We start from the raw sequence: 9,829 nt of genomic DNA on the forward strand, positions 1-9,829 counted from the left end.
GCAACTTCCAATGAACTCTATGTAGTGTTATCAGCCCACACACTTTATTCACCAAGGTGACTTACACTGCTAGATACACTATTTACACTGGGTCATTCATCCATACATCAGTGGAAGAAACTCTCTCGGTGTCACTCACACACTATGGGGGAACCTGAACAGCATGTCTTTGGACTGTGGGAGGAAACCGGAGCACCCGGAGAAAACCCACACAGACACGAGGAGAAGATGCAAACTATTTGTTTTTTTTTTTTTTTTAATTTGGAATTAAAACAGGTGTAATTTTTTCATCAGCCGAAAAGCTCTATAAAGCTCCCCCACAGTGTGTAAACTCATATGTAAATTTTCTAATCATCATAAAACGTCACTAGTCCTGTCGGATCTGAAGAAATGATCATTCCAAGTTTTCGGTAACATTACCGATGAACGTTAATATCTGATTGGCAACTAGCCAGCAGTCCCTCATGAATAAGTGGCAGACATTCTGAGGTCTCCTTCTTAAATAATAAACTACCATTGCACGGTACCTTTGCCACAGAAAAGGCAGAAAGACGAATAACTGTTCCGACATTTATCTATGTTACAAAAATAAACATTCAGTCATGTAAGACATTTGCTCTTATTAAAAGTTTTGCTGAAACACAGTTAAGTTATTAAAATATTTTAAAGCAGACTTTACCACTGTGTTCTTTGAAAATGTCTACCTGTACTGTCCTTACCTTGTTGGTAATCTCACCACCACTGTCTTTTCACAGAAAACAACGTGAACTGCATGTATTTTTGAGTTCTGGGACATATAACGGCAAGTCCAGTTTTGTGAATTTGTGCGTGTGTGTATACGTGTGTGTGTGTGTGTGTGTGTGTGTGTGTGTGTGTGTGTGTACGTTTCTGTGTGAGCTCATAAGAACACCCAGCGCGAGATGGATTTGAGCTGTGGTGGATTTGGACTTAGAAGTTTATCTGCTGGACCAACACAGCTGAACGCCTTGTTTAAAAAACCCACAGCATGAGACAAGGAGAGCACTCACTACATGCCAAGTGCTGATTGAAAGCGAGCAGAATGCGACTGCATGCCAGAAGTTGGGTTCTTAAAGACAAGCGACAATACTTAAGACCTGAATGTCATTCAAGATTGCCAGTGCCGGAAAAGCGTGTTTGATTGATAGGTCCCACTGCTTACAATTCAGACTTGACGCACAGCATATTAAAATATAAATGATATGAAAAGGAAAATTGCCTCTGACCGTACACACCCTACGTGAACAAGAGTGAATCATTCCTCCTCAGCCTTCACAGCCAAAGTAGACCGTGTAGATGGAGAGTGACATGAGTACTTTAAGAGCAAAGTCTCCTGTATGAATGGAACACCGTGGTATTTTACAATCTAACAGGCATTCCACATTTCCCACACTCAAAGTAATGTGTTAAGATAATGATCTTCTACTTCACCTTTTTTACTCACAAAATACAAGTTATTCAGCTGGTAACATAAGAACCCGAAAAAGGCAGACACTGATGAGAAAACCATAGCTTATACTCGTCCGGGTATGTTCGGCGAGCCAAAAAATAAACGTACAGCGAGACTTTTCGTGCCATAGTAAAGTGCATATATACAGACTGTCCCTTTTCAAATTTTCAGTTTATAGCAGCCACTAGAAGGCACATACAAACACACGCAGACAAACAGTATGCATGGATCTAGGCTGCAGAGCTGGCGTTTATCTAGAGGTTGAACCGACGAGTTTTCCCCGAGAAAAAACCTTACGCTGTCCAGGCAATACGGACGACAATGGCATCAACGTGCTAAAAATAATTTCTCTTCACCACGATTCCTGCGCCAAAAAGAAGAGTTTTTGTGTTCTCTCCTTCTGGCATTTTCACAGATTTGTTTATTTCAAGGTGCCATTGCTAAGGTTACACTTACCGTCTTTCTTTATTCTTTGCTAAGTATTCTCAGCCACCCTCATTAGGCCTGAGCAATATAAAAAATAAGATGAATTTAATTTAGCTAACTGAACTATTTATCGATCGTTCATTGATTATTGCTAGTGTCTCACGTTGCTGACAATATCATGCCTATGTCGGCACCCTGGCAGAAAATTAAGACAAGGCATCCAGCCAGAGTTTAACTGGCCAGTGTCAACATGCTCAAGGTAAGTAGAGTTAACTCAACAACCTGGCCCATTTTCCATGATGGCAATCGCCGATGACGTGTAAAAAGTTTACCCTGGTGGACCGGTCGCCGAAAAAGATGAACCTACTCTTCAAGATGTCAGAATGGCTTGTGATGAAAATAAATTGATGCCTATATGGAATGGAGCCTGACAGATGAAAGACGTGTAACGGAAGTGCACGGGGATAAAAGACGCATCTGTGCAGGCAGGCGGGCGTGTTGACGCCGTCCTGCAGCTTCCTGTGCTTGTCCCCCCAGAGCCTCTTTCTCCTGTGTGTAAACACACCTCTGGGCAATCACCCTGGAAAGAACATGCCAACACAACACACACCAACCACAACAAGCAACGTTTTAGTCAAAGAGAAAATATTTTCTTGTGTTTCATTTAACTGATATGGGTTTCAGCTTTTCAGATTAATTTAATTATTAATAATGATTGTTTATTTTGTCTTTTTTTAAATACGCAAGGGGTCAAGCAGTTGTTCACATTCAATGCATTGCTTGCAGCAATGTGAACAAAGGCTGATTCTGCTTTTTGATGTTATTGTTTCGCTATGGCCAAATTCGTAGCGAGAAATGAAGGTGTCGAGATCCTGAGCGGGATATTTCAGTAGCAGCCGTCTGTAGAGCCAGCAAACATTTGTCTTGTCGGGTACCCTGAAAACATCGAGGCATTAGATCACAGCAAGGGTCACTGTAAATGCAGGTAGAGGTAAGGTACGCCTGCTCCTGGAGGGGTTTGAAAGGTAAGGGACAATGATCGTGCAGAATGAGAGCGTCGGAACGGCTCGCTGCTCCTTAAAGGCATCGCTTCACAGTAGAGTGATACAGGTGAATGGGCATCGCTACAATCCATTTGGTTCCCATAGAGCTCACACCTGTATGAGCCCTGCTACACCCGATCCTTGGCGATGGGCTGGAGCGGAAGAGGCAGGTAGGAACAGGCCAGGCCTCACAGATTGCCCTGCAAGCCTTACGCTAAATGGCCATCAGCCATAGGCTTTAACCTCAGAGTCCTACCTCATGCTAGTGTGGAATTGTCTCCCTGGTGCCTAACCAGAAGGGTCCCTTCTGTGACCCCTAGAACTCGAGTGCCCTGGGGTGGTCAGCATTTTCAGCCGTCTACCATTTCAGCGGTGACTGCCGCAGGTGAGCTTGCTGGTGAATCCCGCCAAATCCGCTAAGTCTCGCAGGGTTCGGTACCACATGGCGCTGTTGCACGTTGAACGCAGCCTACAAGGCAAATGTCAGTTTTGGAGGAATCAATAAACAAATAGAACGAATATATTAGCAAACATGCTATTTATTATGCAAATGAAGAGCGAGGCGCCTGGCGGTTGGAAGGGGTCTGTCAGTTGAAAGGTATGCCAATGTGTGATACTGCAGCAGGCGGGCTGGACGCTTGATGTGATGACAGGTCAATTTCGGCGTCTTTGTGTGGTGAACCTTACTCCCGCTCGCCGGGCCTGGTTTTGTTGCCTCTCTCCCCCCTGGACTTTTGATTCCTCCTTTGTTCAGCCGCCTCCTCTTCTGACGTTCCTCGACAATGAGGGATGCCACGCTACAGTGGCCTTTCACACTTTGCTGGTGACCTTTTGCTTTTCATGTGTGACCCCTGACCTCAAACCTGACAGCTTGATTAATTGCGTAGGGTTATGATTTATGAATGTCTTCTCAGCATGATTATGGGGGCAACAGGTGGCACTACCATCTAGCCGCAAGGGCACTATGTGGGAAAGAGAGGAACAATATGAAAATTGTACAGCGGCTAGGGGTTTTGTCCCAAAATGGCACCCTCTTCAGTTCAACCATACATCATCATGACTCTGATGCATTGGTCACAGCCTGCGGGTATGTCCTGGTTATTGTTTTTGGACAATAGTCCACTATGTATACATGCATACGTACGCATATATAAATTATATAAAATATAAAATATATATAAAATACACACATATTGTTTAATTTTTTAAGATTCTTACATTTACTCTTTAACCAGTTTCTGCTGCAGTGTAGATGGAATCCAGACCAGTTTATAGCAAAATGCACTTTCTGTACTGTGAAGTGACAAGGCAAGCCGCTGAAGATGTACTTTTCTATGTTTCTTTGAATAATAATTCTTCTGGGATACCTAAATCGTTTTAAAAAATCATTTTAAATTGAAAAGATTGAAAACATCTTACCTCATATTGCAATGGGCTTGTACATTAATTGGCAACATATAAATGGAAAGGTGATGACGGGGCGTTAAACACAAACGTGGCTTCGGTGTGGCTGCCGTGTCACAGCTCTGAGTAAATGTGTTAGCATAGCCACCAGCCATACAAGGCACATCAACCCATCCTGCAGCCGCAGCCGCCCCAGCTCCCTCTCTGCAGGGTTGACCCTGCCAGGCAGGGAGTCAGGCCTGGCCTTCAAATGGACATGCACGCAGGACGGGGGGAGGACATGCCGGACACTTATGACAATGGGACACAGGGGTTGTGCAACGCGGCTGTGGTTTCACCCGCACAGAATACCTGGATGTCAACTAGCTGTCCTCTGTCTCCCACACCCATAAAGGACAGGTCACTGATGTTAGCAGGCTGTCCAAAAGGGAAAGTGGAGGTGGACAAGTGTCTTCCTGTTTGACGTGTGGCAGGCCAGGGCGACTCTGACAGTTGACACAAAATTGATGCCACCTCAATATCGGCGTGGGGAAGATCCCCCCTCCAGGCTAGCGAAATATTGACCCACAGACCCCTCAGTGTGGACTTGAACAAGACAGGTAATTATCAGAGGAATTAGTGGCAGGTTTCACTTTCATGCCTCTTAACCAGCATTTCCCATCTGCCACGAATGGTCACCGATAAAAAGACATGTTTGTCGTGGATTTGAGCAGGTTTTACACATTTTTATTTGCGTTGTTATTAATAGTGGAAAGTTATAGTGTTTTACAATCAAGTATCAGCACAGTAGTCATTTACAGGATCTGTTCTGAATTAAAAACATACTGAAAATACAGCAGTTGTTCCTCGGAAAATGAATGTTTTCATTGATACTGAACAGGAAAGCATATTCGTTCAACAGCCTTCAGAGTCTGAAGACTCTGACATTGTATCAGAAACCTTTCAGAAGCACTATTACAGACAACATGCAAGTAGGATGTAACCACTAGTTAAAATAGTAATGTAAGCTTTCTTAATTCCAGCTTGAGTTCAGCAGCAAAAATTAAAAAAAAAAAAGAAATCTACGAAATCATTCACAAATGAAGTGGTAAACAGTTAAAAATTGGCCTTCAATTTATCTGATGGTTAACGAGGCTTTTTGACCATGTATTTGCTCTTGGTTTCCATCACTTTTAAAATTAATTATCTTAAAGTCGGGGAAGGTTAATTTTGGTCGAAGACCTTACGATTGAAGGACCTGACCCCTCACACCGGGTGTGACACCTCTTCGCTGCAGAGAGGACACGGCTGGTGACCTCTGACACGGACGCTGACAACGGAGCCCAGCTAGGAATCTCTTTCCTGGTGGGTGGGGTGTGCATATACACTGCGGAGTCCAGGCAGGCCAGCGGACCACCGGACTTCGACATCCTAAAGTATCGCAATTCCCATCTTTGGCCAGTTCAACCCCACCCCTCTCTGCCCCGCCTTGCCCCACCTCGCCCCACCCCGCCCCGCCTCCCTCTCATCCCATGCGACTTCCTGCTGAACTTCCTGCTCACCGCTGCAGCCCCATATGCCTGTGCCACACACAAGGTGCTTCCTCGGATACCGTGGTTGCTAATTATAAATTTAATTTGCATTTTAATTAGAACGGTGGAAAATTAAAGTGCGCCAGCTGGACACTTTGAAATGCACCCTCCCTTTTTTTTTGCTCTCTCTCTTCCTCACTTCGAAAGCGTGTGTTGTGCCATGTCCCACGCTTATTTATGCATGCTCGGCGCTCCTAGTCGTCTTCCACTCCCACAAATATCACGGCCTTTGTTGTTCCTCCTCCTTGATTACAACGTGATAACCCGGTTTATGCTCCAACTTCAACAAACAACACTCTCACACCTGATCTGTTGAGAAACACAGCATGACCTACTTCGTGTTTTAGAAGAATATATCCTGTCTTTCAGTTAGCTGAGAGCTTGTCTCTCTTTTAACTGTCATAAAAAATGTGTGTATATATATATATATATATATATATATAATGTATAATGCTTGCCATGACAAGCCACAATGTGTAATTCATTGTATGTATATAGTTTGTGCTGATTGGCTGTCCCGGGGTGTGTGTGTGTGTGTGTGTGTGTGTGTGCGTATATAAAATCAATCAGCACAATCAGCACAAACTATAATACAAGTTAAACAATATACATTCAATGATCTATACACAATAAACCTTAGCTTGCCATGACAAAAGCAAACCTCATGCTTCTGTTTAATTTTTCAGTGCAGAGGAGAATTAGGATTTTTGAACATGCTTGCCTACATTAATATTTACTTTTGATTTTAGATGGGGCTTACAGAACCATTTGAGGTTCATATAGAGATATTTGGCTTGCAGGGCTTTGCTCAAAAGCAGCTGGATGTTTTGTCTTATTACTTCAGTCGGGTTTGGCCATTATTTTCCAATCTTCTTAATTTATCCTTTTCTTGGTGTCGTTCCTCCACGGTCATTCTCATTCCCTCTCATGCTTCCCCCTGGGTGTCCTTGCTCAATAATTGTCATTAATTGATTGACAGCTCAGATAGACCCAACTCACCCCATTCGCGTCCTCATGTCTGTTTTTTAAATGAGTCCTTGTACAGCCAATGACCCTGTCAGCTTGTCAGCTGTCACCGAATCAGAATGGAGATATAACTGACAAACATCCCAAATATATATCTCAGTCTGTATTTCAGCAAACAAACACAATGCAGAGTTTGGTGCTTGCCTTTTTGTGAGGTTGCCGTCTTGAAGAAGATTGAATTCCACACCAGTGTATGGCAGAAGTTGAGAAAGTTTAATGGTTTGACTTCTCCATGTTCCTGGTAATCTTGACTGACTTCTGCAAATCAGTGTAAGACTCATATTTAAATTTCATTTCATTTCTATACTTATGACTGCACAACATTTGGCCAACATATGTTTTTTCTCCCCACAACAGGGTTTATTTACACAAACATTACATAAACATTGCAAGTCATTTCCAACTTTATATGATAGAGAAGAGAGCTGAAGTCTGCCTCTGTACCAATGTTGGATAACTTCCAAAAAATTTTACCTTGTAATTGGGCTGTGAAAGTGTTTTATTATTTTGTTTATAAAGAAATAAATCACTTATTAAATGCAAATAAATGAAAACTCCAAAAAAAGCAAAAATAGGTGTATTTCAAATAAAGGCAAGATCATTTATGCATTTGATCCGAAACAGCCACTCACTAAAAATCGATTTCTCACTTTCATTGATTGCTTGTCCTGGACAGGGTCACAGGGGTCTGGAGCCTATCCCAGAATGGGAGTGGTGCAGCAGGTACTGCTGCTTCACAGCATCTGGGCTGTTTCGGTGCAGGTTCTAATCCAGCTCAGTCTGTTTGGTGTTTGTACGTATTCAGGGGGGTTTCCTCCCACAATACACATGCAATTTACTTGAATTTCTGATTCTAAATCACCTGCAGTGTGTGAGTAAATATGTGGATACGTTGTAATGGACTGGCATTGTATCCATGGTGAAAAAAATGCTTCTTCTGGACAGCCATGAACTACATAAAGATAAGCAGTTACTGAAAATGAGTCCTTCAGTTTTTTTATGACCAAAGTAGTTCAGGTGAAGTACTGGAAAGCAATATTATGGTTTTTCAAATTGATAAATGTATGCATATACATATTCTAAAGAAAAACATACCTTTCAGGACGATGCTTAAGCTACAATTCATGCTGGTTAAATTATACATATGAAACTTGTGTTATGGTTTTAGGTTCATGCATCAACAGAAATTGTTTCATGCATAAAAACAGTTGAAAAATCGTGTTAAAATGTGGGAGGTAATAGTTTAGTGTCCACATTAACTTCATCAGTTTCCATTCATATGGTGTTAAAGACCATTCATCCTATTATATGAAGTTTGTTTGAAATATAAGATGTATGCTATTTTTCCGTTCATTCACTTAAAACTGGATTCAGGTAATTAAACATAAAGTGGATTTAGTTTTAAACAGCATTTCCATTTCCTGTGACCAGTATCAATGTTATATTCCACAAACCAAAACTTGTTTTCTTCAGATTAGCTGGCATACCTGCATGCGCAGTAAAATGGGTACATCGATGATTATGTCTAAATATCGTCAGGATTAAAAAGTAGTTTTTCTGACTAGACTATAAAACTTTCTGAAAGAGTGAAGGCTATGGAAGCTGTAGTGGACAGCAGACTGAGATGTCACATGAATGTGATTTGCTTTATTGAAGGTACTGCTATCACTAAACCCAAGTTTATAATTACCCTGTAAACTAAATTTTGCTGTACTACTTTTAGGATTTTTTCATGAATCTGATGTTTTTACTGCGACTCACCCCGAACACTGAAAAGTAAGCAGCTCAGAAGAGAATACACAAAAGTCAATTATTTCTGGGATATAATGCTTAAAAGTGGTTTTCATGTGAACATCAAGGTCAGAAGGGGTTGTGACACTGTTCATTTACAGCTCAAAAATAGAGAAATGCAAGGAAGAGAGAAGAAGGGACAGGGAAGAAAAGTTATAAAGACTTAAAAGTTTTTAAAGGTGTGCAAGTGTGAAATGGAAGCTGAAATATAGTTTTACAGCAAAAAGAAAGTAATCGGTTCAAAGACAGCCGCTTAGCTATGAGCAGCTTCACCAATCCATGCAGGCCATGCTTCTCATGAAATAGGCTTAGTAAGGTATGTTTTTATATTTTTGAGTATGCTGCCGCCTCACAGTGCCTGGGTGATATGAGTGAATGTGGATTTGGTCCCTTTGTGGGGTTTGCGTGTTCTCCTCATATCTCAGTAGGTTTCCGCCTGGTGCTCCAGTTTCCTTCCACAGTCCAAAGGATGGATGGATTGATGGATGGATGGATGGATGGATGGATATATACACACATACCTGTTTTGCAGAAAAGCAATAGTTAACAGAATAAATGCTATTGTTTAATAAGTCTTTCCAGGTCTATTTCTTCCAGAAACAGCTGAACAACTACATATTTCCCTGAGAAATATTTTCTATCTCACTCAGTCATTCTCATTAACCATTTTTTGTTGTCAGGGTCATGGCAGTCTGTATCTTACCATGGAATCACTTGGCACTAGGTTGCAGTCCTTGGACAGAAGTCATTGCAATGTGTCACCTTGCACAATGCCATTAAAATATAATTTGGGATACCTGGGAAACCAATGCTTAAAGACAGATACATATCTTCAAGTATGAAGGTTCAAGAGTGAAAAGGAGCCCAAGACAAAGGAAATGAGAACTGAATAGCAAGTATTTAGATAACAACAGAAAGTGTGAGGAAAATTTACAGATGTAGCTGTCAGGAGATCAGAAGAGAAAGTGGTTCAAAAGACCAGGGATCTGAGACCATTCACAAATGCAGAGGGGGATTCAGCATTGAGAGAAAGAGCTTGTTCTACCACATCAGGAGAAAAACTAATAGTAAAGATGGAGTCTGGGACCCCTCATGAATAA

Source organism: Scleropages formosus, chromosome 7 (assembly GCF_900964775.1).
Source record: "Scleropages formosus chromosome 7, fSclFor1.1, whole genome shotgun sequence".
NCBI lineage: Eukaryota > Metazoa > Chordata > Actinopteri > Osteoglossiformes > Osteoglossidae > Scleropages > Scleropages formosus.